The 15763-nt window shown below is 35.3% G+C and overlaps 1 protein-coding gene across 3 annotated transcripts in view; it reads right to left on the minus strand.

The window, feature by feature from the left end:
• rock1 (Rho-associated, coiled-coil containing protein kinase 1) overlaps window positions 1-15763 on the minus strand; it is a 92242-nt gene that overhangs the window by 52914 nt on the left and 23565 nt on the right. The window lies entirely within an intron of this gene.

The following is a 15763-nucleotide window of genomic DNA, read 5'->3' on the forward strand; positions in this document are numbered from 1 at the left end:
ATTTGCAATATGTCCATGAAAACTTGAAACATGCTTACTCCAGTCCATATAAGATCTATGATCCGCGTTGCGAGTGTGGTTAATTTCATCGCGGCGTTCCACGTAGAAACCACTCTCATGCGTGCTCCACATGTTATTACATATTAAATATTGTCACAGTCATATTTCCCATGTGTTGTTAGTCAAACTCCAGCTGTGACAGCATCATGGGGAAAATGAAACAACACTTTTGTGCTACTGTGCTGAGGAAACATACACTCACAGCACAAGTGTCCGAACGCAACACTGAACAGCAGAGGTGAAGAACAGTGCAAGAAACGGTATTTCGTGACATTTGTATTCTCCTCTGTAATGCGATCTCATGCATACTACAGCGCACACATAACAGTTTTTATTTTGTCTAGTGTGTAAAATTTCTAAATAAAATTTTTTTTTTTTACTGAAATAAATGTTTTTGAGTGAGTGAAGTACCAAAAAAAGGCACCACTGGGTACCGGAACCAAATTTCAGGTACCGATACTAGTACCGGTTAAAATGTGAACGGTACCCAACCATATTACCAACATTCTTTAAAATATCTTCTTTTGTGTTCAACAGAAGAAAGAATCTCATACAGGTTTGGAACAACATGAGGGTGAGTAAATGATGACAAAATTTTCATTTTTGGGTGAACTATCCCTTTAAGGTTAGGCTCAGTTGAGTCTGAGGGTTTAAGTTACCACACAGCATGTTGAACTAGTCACAGGTGACTTAGACATTGAGGATTACACTAGATTAAGATTAATACTGTTGATGTCACTTATGCCACTGCTAACCTGGTTAGATCAGTCTGCAGTTTCTTTACCTTGAATAGCTGATGGGCATTTATACTTTACACACACACACACACACACACACAAATAAATAAATAAAACCATTTTTTAAGATTTACAAATTTCAATTGTTTAGTAATATTATATCAAATTGAATTATTTTAAAAGGGTAAAAAAAATAGCTTAATAAAACATTTTATATAAATCTTAATGAAACAAGGGAATGGACCACTAGTTTGTGGTTTGTATTCATAAATTTAAACATTTTCATATTTTTATTTTTTTTACATTTATGAATGAATCACAAACTGAAATGGTCCATTCCTTTGTTCAATTAAGATTCATACAAAATGTTTTAAGCTCTAGTTTATTTTACTCATTTAAAATTCTTAATCCATATTATGAATATGTCAGGATTATTAAATCCAATTTCATGGAATTTTACTATACAACTCAAATTCGTCAATCTTAAAAAAATATATTTAGTGTGTACTTAAAGTATATACATTATCAGTAAAAAGTTAGAAAAAATGATGATATATTAATAATTAATTCTATAATATATATAAATTAAGTCTCTTATGCTCACTAAGGCTGTATTTGCTTGATAACTTTTAAAATGTAATTTATACCTGTGATGGCATTGCTGAATTTTCAGCAGCCATTATTTTATTTCACAAATTTACAAAAAAACAAAAAAAATGCTGTGTTCAGCTGTGATGCCATTCCTGATTTCAGCAGAAGAACAAGATGCAGAAGAAATGAGTTAAAGCGTTGGTTCACATGTCATCTTAAACCTGTAAGTCTTTCGCTCATCTTCGAAACACAAATGAAGATATTTTAAATGAAATCTGAGAAACTTCTGTCCCTCCATTGACAGCTACGCAACTACCACTTTGACACTTCAAAAAGTTCATAGAGAGATCGTAAAACAAATCCATATGAATCAAGTGGTTTTGTCCAAATCTGAAGAGACTCACTTTATATGATGAACAGATTGAATTTAGGCTTATATTCACATTTTATTTTATTATTATTGTAATATTTTATTGTAAAATAAATATATAATACTATTATATATTCAATAATAATGATAATAATAATAATAATATTAATATATTCATATTTTTATATTATATAATACCTTATAATTAAGGTAACACTATTGTACAGTGTCCTTGTTACATGTTATATGTACTTAATATGTACTTAACACCTTAAAATAAAGTGTAAACTTAATTAATATAATACTTTTATTTTACATTTACATTACATTTACAGCTGCTCACATGTAAGAACACAGTGCCACACTTCACACAGATTCAATTATTTATTTTTATTTTTTTTACAACAATTTATCACGCATACGTGCTTGCGCAACTTCAACTCAATAAGACTCATGAAGTGCAAAGGATCCAACGCTTGATCTTTGATTAAGGTTATTTTTCGTTAATACAATTATTTGTATTTTTTTAAATCATGCCAGACATAATCAGACATAAAAAATAATAATAATTAAAAAAAAAAAAAAAAAAAAAAAATCAAAATACAGGCATATTTCAAACCTTGAAAAAATAACAGTTAAAATCAAGCATTTTCTAAACATTTTACAAACTGTGGTAATAACAAACCTCTCCGTTCAGCAATGAATGTTTGCATAACATCCTGCCACAGAGAATTCTGGATGGCCACAGTCACATTCCTCAGCAGGACTGTACACGTCAGAGAGCTATTTTAAGAATGCGGCCAAACAAGCTCCCAACAAAGTAGAGGAAAAAGCAGCCAAGACCACAGTCAGAAAGTGAAGAGGGCCTTAAGGGCTCCAGACTAAGATTTGAGAGGCGTGGCACTGGTGCCACCAAGTCCTACAGTGTGGTGGCACCAGCACCTCATTTGGTAGCACCGCACATGCAGTATTATTAATATTACATTTTTGTCTCTCAGAAATGCACATTTAAAAGTATCTTGAGTTGGGATGCAGATGTAAATGTATTTGTATTTATAAAAAATAATAAAAAAAAAGTAACAGTTTTTATAGGGTAAAATTAAATATTCTAGCTGACAATTTAAGAATACTACATATTAAAATTAACCATTGGTCTTCCATAGTATTATACATTTGTAGATCATGATAACCACAGGTAAAATCATGCACGGAACCTCACTACCATGGTAAAAAGTAACTACGTGGTTTCTAAGGTATTTGAAAAACAGTTGCCTAAATACATTTAAAAGAAACAAAATGCACAAAAACTTCTATAGCTAAATATTTAATAACATTTAATGTAATTCTATATGAATATGCAATGTGTCCGCCACAATACCATGGTTACAGTAAATGTTGCTACTGTAAATCCATGGCCGATGTTGTTGATTTTTTTTGGTTAAAAAGCCACTGACTTGTTCACTGTGGCACAATGTTTCTCCTGTTTTTCCACATCAGTGTTGTTGAAAATGTCAGCACCGTTTCATTTTAGGGCTGCACGATATATCATTTTAGCATCGAAATTGCAACGTACACATCCGCGATAGTCACATCGCAGGATGTGCGATGTCAAGTATAGGGATTGTTCATTTTTAGGGATTATTTGAATGTTTTAGGTCCTGTCAGTTTAAAAATTCAAGCGATTTTAAACCATTTGCGATGTGACTATTGCGGATGCGCACATTGTGATTTCGATGCTAAAATGATATATCGTGCAGCCCTAGCTCTAATCCACCCTCATATAGTTTTTTTTTTGTCTCGTTAAACCCAAAGATGTTCATCAGTGATTGTATATCAAGACCAGGGACACATTTATGTGCATTTTGTTTTGTCATTTCACTAGAACGAATACAGAGTCTCCGCACAGCGTTAGACTGAAGCTGTCATTTTTTCCTAATACTGTGCAGCCCTAGTACAATGTCGAATTTGTCGTCAAATTTGAACCACTGAATTCATGGAAGCGAATTTGTAAAGCAAAAAATAAAAAATAAAAAATGGACCAAATATTGCCTGCCGGATATTATATGTTGTATTTTTAAACAGGCCAAATATTTTGGAAGTGAAATCTGAAAGGTGAATATAGATTATTGAATTTTTAATAATGAAAATGTGTGAAATGTTTTCAATTGAAATATTCACAGCTTAAATATACAACCATGTAGAATTTCTATGCCTAAATAAATGCAAGCTCTAAAAATACAACGCATTAAAATGCAAGCATGGTTAATGCAATGCATATTTTTTTTCCAATTAGTGGAGTTCGACAAGCAGTTTTGTTTCAAAAACATTTGTCATTATTTTACTTCCATACAGAACTCAATAAGTTCATGGCAAAAATATGTATTAATATTAACAATTTGTTTTAAGTAAAAATTAACTTTTTTCAAAAATTACCAATTCTGTCAATTTACTCACACTCATGTAGGGCTGTCAAAATGGCGGAAAAACTAAATTCGAATTTTATACTTAAATATTACTAATATTCAAAATACATTAAAATTTAAAAGGCATAATTTCAGTTGGAGGAAAAAAAAGCTTTTGCCTTGTCTCCTGAGGCCACGAGAGGGTGCAATAAGCAAAGAATTAATGGACTGCATTAAATTGTTTATTTAATGCAATAAAATAACACTACGGTCTGTAAAAAAAAAAAAAAAAAAAAAAGTGCATAAAGTTTAAAGTAACATTTATAAATCAACTATAATTTCGTAAATTGCATAAACAATTATGAAAAAAAGCATCATGTATTTATGCATAGTTTTATACAAAGAGTGGAAGCGCCGATCACACAGTAGTTTTTTTGCATTTAAAAACAAGACGACCCACAAAGACTTGAGTAGGGCTTAATCGATTTTTCGATTAATTGTTTTTTTAAAATGTGGTCGATTCGATATTAATCCTTTACATAATATCTGATTGACGTTAATCCTATTACCAGTCTTCTCCACTAAACGATTCGTTTGAAGCAGTTCAATGAATCAGTCTCTCTAAACCCCTCCTTTCCATGAGCCAACACTGCTCTGATTGGTCAGATGGCCCAATCCTTTGTGATTGGTCTACTGCGTGCACCGCATACCCATTACCTTAACTGAATGACAGCTATCAATTCGCAAGACAAATGTATGGACAGAAAAGATAGCATCGATTTTACCGTATCAATTCGAGCCCGAGTCCGACGATGAAACCTCTGAAGTAGTCGATCAACCAGAAACTGATTCGCAATCACGACTGGTAAGTGTCACCTTAGTTATTTATAAGACGTGATAGCAGCGTCACTGTTATACTTTATGTAGGTGCACCTGTGGGAACTGTATCAGAATGCCAAGCGAAGCTGAAAACCTCTAACATTAGATAAACATTTAGGCCAGATGAGTACAGACTTTTTCGTCGTAAATATTAACAAAGAAAAATACCTATATCATTGTTTGACATTACAATGGGCGTTTACTGTTTACAGAGAGAATACTTCAACTAGTTAGCACGGACTAGCATCTTAACTTCCTATTACAATACAGATAGAGCTCCACTCTACTGTAATAATAAAAACACAGAGGAAAAAAACAGTTTGTTTTGTATGCTGTAAACTCCCACGTTAGCTGAGCACAAATGTGAATAGCTGATAAAGCATTAGACTTTGTAAACAAAACTCGTGCTCCATCCTTGATCATTACTCCAAGTAATAAGACCGACAAGCTGCATTAGGGCTGCACGATTATGACAAAAATCATAATTGTCGATTATTCCCTTGAAATTGTGATTATTAATTACGATTATCACAATTTACATTTAATGATGTATTGAATAGCTTTATACCATTTTTTGAAGCAACTGCATGCCCATATTTTTGTATAAAAATAAAAAAAAACAATCTGAAAACAATTTTTTATTGTTTTTCTATAGCATTAAACCTCAGATGTCAACTATACAGGTGCTGGTCATATAATTAGAATATCATCAAAAAGTTGATTTATTTCACTAATTCCATTCAAAAAGTGAAACTTGTATATTATATTCATTCATTACACACAGACTGATATATTTCAAATGTTTCTTTTAATTTTGATGATTATAACTGACAACTAAGGAAAATCCTAAATTCAGTATCTAAGAAAATTAGAATATTACTTAAGACCAAGTCAAGTCAAGTCAAGTCAAGTCAGCTTTATTTATATAGCGCTTTTTACAATGTAGATTGTGTCAAAGCAGCTTTACATTGATAACTGGTACATTGTTTGGCTGCACAGCAGCTCTTAAAGAATAGTGTCAATGCAGGCAGATCAAAGCACTGTTGAATATCAAATGTCAAGTCAAATGTCAAGTGTCCCCAACTAAGCAAGCCAGAGGCGACAGCGGCAAGGAACCCAAACTCCATCAGGTGACATCAGGTGGCAGACAAGTGGCAAATTGGTGTTAAAATGGAGAAAAAAACCTTGGGAGAAACCAGGCTTAGTCGGGGTGCCAGTTCTCCTCTGGCCAACAGTGCTTTGTTACAATTCAGGTTGCTATCATAAGTCCAATAGGAATGCAACATTAAAAGTATTTATTTCAGTTCCATCCAATTGAGGATCGTATTGAGGATCACGCCAGTATGGACGGTTGTTGAGGAACTGTGTCGTAAGACACCAATACAAAGAAAGGAATTTTAGAAATCTTGGCCAACTGAAAAGTATGAACATGAAAAGTATGAGCATGTACAGCACTCAATACTTAGTTGGGGCTCCTTTTGCCTGAATTACTGCAGCAATGCGGCGTGGCATGGAGTCGATCAGTCTGTCAGCTCTTCTGCATTGTTGGGTCTGGCATATCGCATCTTCCTCTTCACAATACCCCATAGATTTTCTATGGGGTTAAGGCCAGGCGAGTTTGCTGGCCAATTAAGAACAGGGATACCATGGTCCTTAAACCAGGTACTGGTAGCTTTGGCACTGTGTGCAGGTGCCAAGTCCTGTTGGAAAATGAAATCTGCATCTCCATAAAGTTGGTCAGCAGCAGGAAGCATGAAGTGCTCTAAAACTTCCTGGTATATGGCTGCGTTGACCTTGGACCTCAGAAAACACAGTGGACCAACACCAGCAGATGATATGGCACCTCAAACCATCACTGACTGTGGAAACTTTACACTGGACCTCAAGCAACGTGGATTGTGTGCCTTTTGTGTCTTGCCCTCCTTGTGCAAGGTGTCAATGGTCGTCTTTTGGACAACTGTCAAGTCAGCAGTCTTCCCCATGATTGTGTAGCCTACAGAACTAGACTGAGAGACCATTTAAAGGCCTTTGCAGGTGTTTTGAGTTAATTAGCTGATTAGAGTGTGGCACCAGGTGTCTTCAATATTGAACCTTTTCACAATATTCTAATTTTCTGAGATACTGAATTTGTTATTTTCCTTAGTTGTCAGTTATAATCATCAAAATTAAAAGAAATAAACATTTGAAATATATCAGTCTGTGTGTAATGAATGAATATAATATACAAGTTTCACTTTTTGAATGGAATTAGTGAAATAAATCAATTTTTTGATGATATTCCAATTATATGACCAGCACCTGTATATTGGTTTGGTTTCTTCTTTAAATAATAATTAAAAAAAGTCAACATATGCATGGTATAATAATAGGGGCTTTTGCCACCAGTGTGGTTCCCCGGAAACTGATGTTCCCCTAGGGCCTGAAGTGACGTAAACTGCACTTGTTGTTGTTTCTTTTATTTTGACGGCGCTGAGAACAATTCAGACAGATCCTGAGCACATAGTGCTCGCATTCTCCGTCTTCAATAGTTTACGATCTGTTAAACAGTCCTGTTTATTACGTTATTAGGTAGAACCGTTACACAAAGAAAGTAGACAGTATATGAAAAAGTATTAGCTTTTGCCGTGTCAGCTTGCCAATGTCGCTAGCTTAGCAGAAATACATAATCATGTTTCGCTTGGTCTGCTCAAAGTCACCCTGGATTTTCTGAGAGGTCCATCTATCACTGTTTTCCATGTTTGTAGAGTTAGTTCATGGAGTAAATATAGAGGCTGTGTACACAGCTTTTAAAAAATGGCGGGTGCTGGTGTTTCGACATATCAGCGTACACGTCAATGGTAGCTCCTTTTATGCTGGGTTAGACCTTTTACACTCTGAAGTAGTCGTGCTTCGCCTCTCACAACGTGACATGCTCATAATACACCTCTTAAACATGCAGAATAATGTAAGTGGATATTTTTCCTTGTAACCGCGCCTTTGAACGATTACAAAATCGTGGCATCTATAATCGTAATCGCGATTAGAAATTCGATTAATTGTGTAGCCCTAAGCTGCATTAATCAACACATTTTTAGACAATATTGGACCCACAAATGACGGGAACACAACAAAAGATTGTACTGCTGTGGTATTGTTGAAAAAAAGAATTTTCCCTGGTGTCTGCGCGCGCAATAAGTGGGCGGGCAATATGCTAATGTTTCGTTGTGACATCACAACGAAACGGCTTGGGATTCGTTTTACAAACGACTCATTTAATTGACTGCGTCGACTCTTACTTCTGAGAGACAATAACTTTATATACGGTGCACTTTCAGATTTAAAACTTTGCAGGATGTTTTCATTCACTTAGAGCTAAGTTATACACTACATGAAAGGTAATTTTCAAAAATCCATAATAGGGGCACTTTAAGATTTTATTGGTCATGTCACAGTACTGATTGCCTACACCAAACACTGATCCCTAAACCAACCTGTCATTGTAACCAATGAAAGTACTTGCAGGATGTGATTTCTGGTGAAGTGGTTTGGGGGAGGAAACTGCACTTCATCATTAACAACATTAGCAACACACACCAAATCGGGTTTCGGGGTGACACGGGGATTAGTCACCATAGATATATATGGATGCAGAATCCCTGGCAACATTCAAAAGACAGCTGAAAACACATCTGTCTGAAACTTTGTATTGTGTGCACTTATTGTGTTTATTTGCCTCTTTACAATGAAACACTTGCTGTATTCCTCACTTCTAAGTCACTTTGGATAAATGCAAACGTAAATATGTGGGGAGTCACGAGTCACGAGGCTTCTGACGTCACACTTGGATGTGGGCGGAGATGGATGTCCACCGCAGCGAGACCTACTTGGATGTTACAGCAGAGACCGTGTCAATAATTCAATGCTAAACATGGCGGATGCAGGTGCACCTTTCAGTGTGAAAGCCTTTCCGGACAGTTGAAGGAACTGTCGGCGTCCCGATCGGGTCAGCTCTGTATGGTCACGAAAGTGTATAATTTGCACGCTTTTTCAAGCCATGCCAATTTTAGCATTCAAGTGAAAGAGAACTTGCACACGCTTTGTGAGATGTTTGTTGGTGCAGTGCACACACCCAAAGCGCTCACAGCTATGTGTCTCAGACAGAGCACAAATAATAAAATTAATTCCCTTTCACCTCTCCTTGTGCCTAAACGAACAAATTCACACAAATTTTTCTCAAAATGCGGGTATCCGGGTAAACAGTCGGTTATGGTTACGGTTATGGTAAGCAGTAGAGACAGAACGCATGTGTATCATTATTGGATCCGTGCATTAATCTTAAAGTGACAGCAACCTAATATCCCTGCAGCTGTCTGTGTTTTTAATGTTAATCAAACTACAAAAGACAAAAAGAAAATCACTCCCTGCTCTAGACTGAATTACTTTTTTGTAACTTTAATAAAGGACTAAGCTTTAATTTGTACAGTGAAGATTATATGCAGTGTTATTTTACATTTGATTACTTTATTCAATTTCTGTATCCAAAAACTACTGTTAGAACTACCTAAAAAACATTAAAAGCACTGATTATTTCATTTGTATCTTTGTTCTACTGTATTTATTTATTTGTGCTATTGCTTGTGGTTTAATCATTTGTTCTTTTTTTTTTTTATTAATGACTGTTTAGTTGTCTTTAATCTTTGAAATTTATATTAGTAGTTTTAGCTGTGGTTCAATTTCACTGGTATCTAAAATATTGAGTGTCATAAAAAAAACCTGTGCACATTTTCTTCTGTAGAATACAAAAAGATATTTTGAAGAATGTTGATAACCAAATAGTTTTGGTTGCCAATTTGATTTCCATTGTATTCAACATACCTTCTTTCTTTTTCCACAGAAAAAAAGAAAAGAAAAAAGAAAGTCATACAGGTTTGGAATAACATAATGGTGAGCAAATTATGACAATTTTCATTTTGAGGTGGACTAACCCTTTAAACATCATTCCCATTCAAACATCAAAAAAATAGTGCTTGACAATAAACAGCAACTGAATGCTCCTAGCTCCATAGCTCAAATAAATACAGAGACTAAGAAATTTTCTGATTTCTGATGTTAACTGCCATTCTGTCGCTTAACGGCTGATATTTGCCTACATTGTATGTGGGCGTCGCATTAAAAGCAAATAGCACGCATTATAATCACGCTTTCTACACTGGATACAGTATGATGTGCATTCAGTTTCTAACGCGCTTGAGTGTAAAACACAGGTACAACGATTGGTCAGTGCAGCGAATTTGGAAAATACCATACCAAACACATTGCTTCACAAAGGACATTTATATCTCATTGTTTTCAGCCTGATAAATACATAATCTCTGTAAAGTAACAGGTCATCCAGATCCAACACAAGAGTAGTAATAATCAAAAATTATCTTTTGAGCATGTTACCTAATACATTTAATAAACCAATGAGCGCTGCATAAAGCGCAACTTTGAGTGGTATACCTCTCCCCAAAAACTTTTCACATCCAGAATGGAACTAACACAAGCAGAGAGAGAGAGAGAGAGAGAGAGAGAGAGAGAGAGAGAGAGAGAGAGAGAGAGAGAGAGAGAGAGAGAGAGAGTGAGAGAGAGATTGTGCGTGTGAATTGCCGTCTATCCAGCGTTTCTCTATTAAAGGATTAGTTCACTTTCATATAAAATTTTCCTGATAATTTACTCACCCCCATGTCATCCAAGATGTTCATGTCTTTTTTTCTTCAGTCAAAAAGAAATGAAGGTTTTTGATGAAAACATTCCAGGATTATTCTCCTTATAGTGGACTTCAATGGCCTCCAAACAGTTGAAGGTCAAAATTACAGTTTCAGTGCTGCTTCAAAGGGCTTTAAACGATACCAGACGAGGAATAAGGGTCTTATCTAGTGAAACAATTGGTCATTTTCGAAAAAAATGTAAATGTATATGCTTTATATAAACAAATGATCGCCTTCCAAGTGCTTCCGCCAAAACCGTACTTTCGTATTCTTCAAAAAGCTTACGCTGTATGTCCTACACCTTCCCTATTCAACTTACGGAAAAAATTTAACTGGCGCTGCGTTCGTTCCGTAAGTTGAATAGGGAAGGCGTAGGACCTTCGTTGACCGATCGTTTCGCTAGATAAGACCCTTATTCCTCGTCTGGTATCGTTTAAAGCCCTCTGAAGCTGCACTGAAACTGTAATTTTGACCTTCAACCGTTGAAGTCCACTATAAGGAGAATAATCCTGGAATGTTTTCCTCAAAAACCTTAATTTCTTTTCGACTGAAGAAAGAAAGACATGAACATCTTGGATGACATGGGGTGAACTAATCCTTTAATAGTGAAGATGGCTGCGTCCGAAAACTGGAAAATGCTGCCTTTGGAGGACACATTTCAAGGCAGGAAGGCATCAAGGCACGTCCGAATCCAATGTTAGCTTCACTTCCTGTTTCCTGAGATACCTTCATCTGATCGATTTTTCAAGGCAGCATAGATGTATCCTTTGCTGCCTTTGATATCCCACAATTCTGTGCTTTCCATTCTGTGACAGTTGAGCTAGAAAAATAAAGATGACGTCCGAAAGTTGCGTTTGCTGGCCAGTTTATGAGTAAATGTACATTTTTGACCAACATTTTCCACTTTTGATGTAATTTCTAGCTAGAAATTACTACTGTAGTAATTAAATATTTGTTTAGTTCTCACCAAAGCTCGCACCATATTGCGGTAGATCATTAAACTGTTATGCTGCCTCAGAAGTTTCATGAGGTGCCTTCATGCACAAACGCTGCCTTACAAGTCATTCCTTGATAAGGCAGTGAGGCAGCAAGTCAGCTACCTAGGTTTTCGGACGCAGCCGCTGTGTGTTGAATTATTTAAAAAAACAGTGATGCTTCCACCTCGTTGCTGAGAAATATAATGCAGCATTTCAGTAATGAAGCTAAAAAAAAAAAAAAAAAAAAAAATTCTGACATAGTAATCATGTATACATTTTTTTTTTAAACTTTTGGGGAAAAAATCTGTGAAAGTACTTTCCATCCATCCAAACATTAACGTACACAGGCTTAACCACATACTGTCTTTCCAGTGAAATGCCAATGTCCTGAGGGTAATGCCTCTCATTTCCTATTGCCACCCCACACCCAAGAGAAACCAAATTTACTTCTCAAAAGGTCCTGTCGGTAAAAAACAGAAGTAGGATCGCTATCAATGCACTCTCTGTTCCATCAATGACTAAAATATGAAGCTTAAAAGGGACAATTCACCCTAAAATGAAAATTAAGTCATCATTTACTCACCCTGGTGTTGTTCTAATGCCATATGCCTTTTTTTTTCTTTATGGGACGACAAAAGGAGAAAATTTAATAAATGTCCCGTTCAGGCTTGTCCATATAATGCCAGTAAATAGCGACCAGCATCTTTAAAAATAGCAACCAGCTTTTTAAGAATGATGCAAAAGTATCACATAATGGTCCTATGTGACATGTGTCATATATTCCAAGTGTTCGGGGGGGGCGGGGGGTATACAATAAGGTCTGGTGAAAAACAAATGGAAATTTAATGTATTTAATGAAAATCCTGACCTTGGCCGTAGGTCCTCTGTGCACAGCGCGTTCGTGAGACTCTATTAGCACTGCAGTTCACTCTGCCTCACCCAGAAAAGGCAAACAAATTGTGAGAAATGAAGATTATAAATACATGAAATGAAATACAATCCATGTACAATTTTAAATATGTGGTAAATATCTCTGTTGTTTTGGTTTATTTTTCACCAAACCCTATCATATACCCCTAGAACACTTGGAATATATAACACGTGTCACACATTATTTGATACTTTTGCATCTTTTTTTAAAGCTTGATGCTGGTCGCTATTCACTGCCAAGGTATGGATGAGCGCATGATATGGATTTTTTTATTTGTCCTTTTGTGGTCTAAAAAAAGAAGGACATACTCCGTTAGAAAAACACCAGGGTGAGTAAATGATTTTCTGCACAAGAGTGCCCTCCGGCTTTGAGTATGAATGAAACGTACAATACATGACAGTGTTCACTCAACCGTCTTGTGAACACGCTTCGCAGAGCTAGACCAAGGCTGGCATTTGTAGTTAAAAGTAGGGTAAACGTACCTATTAAGCTCACCGGAATCTACATTGAGACATTTTTAGTGCACAGGATATTGGTTTCAGTATAAAAACTTATGTTAAAATAAAATATTAAATCTCTCACACAATAATATTTAATTTTATTTTAAATGACAAAAGCATTTCAATTAAGATGTACATCATTAAATGCAAAAAGTCTGGCTGTGCTTAATGGGTACATTTTTGTACCCTTTAAGCACACCCCTGTTGCTATTAAGTTCAAAACATGTTTTATTAAAAATTCTTGCTATTTTAAACAACTTTTTATTAAAGAATTGAAAAATGTTTTATTTGAAAGTATAGAGTCAATCACAAAAAAACAAAACAGAACACTAAAATCAAGCAACAAGGCATTCAATTTGATCAGTTATATATTCATAGTGAAGTGTCATTCAGCCATATTGCAACATCTAGACTAGTCCTTGTTCATCTAAGTAACACATTCAAAAATCAAATAATAGAAGCTTAAGCTTTGACGTCTTTCGCTGTTCAAACAAATAGGGCTGGGCAACAAACTCAAGCTCCTCTTCTCTTGTATCGAAATCCTCAGACATTGCTCTTTAAAAATTCTTGTTTTAGACTTCTAATTTGTGACCGATGTTTTGTTTTGCTCTATCCTCTGCGTTTCCGCATTCGTCATTACATCATGTGTCAGGTCAGAGTTCACTATTTTGCCGTAAATTGATGTGTACGGCCGTCTGTCGGAAGCTATTTATTTTAGTTTTTAAAGTTTTAAATATGGATATTTTTAATCATTTTATAAAGATTAACTTAAAGTGAAAACCATCACTTAATATTGTTTATTAACCATTAGTTAATATTTAAAGTCTGTTTATGAAGTATTTGCATAGACGTTCAATGTGGATGAGCTTAAATGGAGCACACTGAGCTTAATTGGAGCAGCAACAATTTTTAATTAATAAATATTACATGAAATTTAAAGGACAAGATTTTGCAAAATAAATAATCTAGATCATGTATTAAGTTATACATATTTCAATATGAACAAATATTATGGACAATATCTATGAAATTATACTTTTTCTTATTGATGTCACACTGAAGCTGTGTGATTTTCATAGTAGTGCACCCTTTAAGCTCACCTAAAAATAATTTCTTTAAAAATTGCAGCATTGTAAAACCACAGACCATCAATAAACTGTAAATTTATAATATTATGGATTTAGCAGTACAAGCCAGTAATGTCTGTAAAGTAATATATTAGTGTAGCAAACAATCTTATACAACTAGTAAGCTAACAATCATCTGTAGCATCTGCGCTATGTTGCTAAAACTATCTTTTGGATCTAACTGTAATTATTTCCCATATCCAGGTTCCAGGTTATAATATGCAAAAGTCTAAACAATAATCTCCTTAATTTTGCAGTAAGTAGTTATACTCAAAATAAAGGCTTAACCACCTTAAAAATGCACATTTAAGGGGCTACTCTTCCGGTGAAAGTTTTCAGACAGCTTTCAAAATGGCCACCAGACAGTGTGTGAATACATGGATACCCATATCTCAGTGTGCAATGGTCTGATTTTCTTGAAATTACAGGAGGTGTGTAGTAACAAACACATCAATTGGTTAAGACATCAAGTTGGATAATACATTATTTTTTCTTTTTATAGTCTGAGCTCAAAGATGGTAGCGTGCTTAATGGGTACTTGAGCTTAATAGGTACGTTTACCCTATATGACATTGTTTTGCTAGAAAAAAACACTTATTCATTGGCTGGGGTCATGTGGAGCCCTTCAAACCTGCCTAAATATGGATTTCGGACCATCAAAATGTTCTACATTGAGCACAACTTGCTGAGGAATGAAAGTTATATATCTTGAATGGCCTTGGGTGAGTAAATAATCAGGAAATTTTTATTTCCTTTAATGAATCAGAAATTAGACTGACTGGATCTGAAGCCGTAGTGGTGCTCTGCACTCCAGTTTTTCCAAAAGTCCATCATCTTCATAATTTTTTTAAACTGTGAGAGCTAAAGAGAGCTGAAATAGGTGTTTTCATGACTGTTAAGGTAGAAGATATGCCAAACACTATTGTGATGGTCTGCCAGAGGAGATTCTGCATGTCCAAGAAGATGAGGAACACAGGAACACTGAAGGAGGGAACTGAGCCATATCTAAAGATCAACAACTGCACAGAGCAATGCAAAGCCAACCACCCACAATAGTGTATGCTTAACGGTGTCACTACAGCACAGTATTACAGTAATGCATGGAAACAAGAAATTCCAACAGAATGTGGTACACATTCAAATTCCGTTGTGAAGTGGTGTTTGGGACACAGACACTGGCATGTGTTAAGTGAGTTAAGTGCTGCATTAAGAGACATTCACACAGGGTATGGAATGAAACAGAAACGGGCAGTTTCATATTGACAAGCACCACTCAATTTCTTCAGAAAATATAAAATCCTAGTTTTAAAGCGGAAATTATGATAAAATGTTTATGAAACAATCCTTTTCTTCAGAATAGAAAGAAACCATTTTGCTTCACCTACCTGCCATCAAAATCACGCCTAAACCACTTCAACAGTCTGAAATACATTCCATGCATTAGCTGTGCTTCGCTGCAC

The sequence above is a fragment of the Ctenopharyngodon idella genome, chromosome 2 (genome assembly GCF_019924925.1).
Source record: "Ctenopharyngodon idella isolate HZGC_01 chromosome 2, HZGC01, whole genome shotgun sequence".
Taxonomy (NCBI): Eukaryota; Metazoa; Chordata; class Actinopteri; order Cypriniformes; family Xenocyprididae; genus Ctenopharyngodon; species Ctenopharyngodon idella.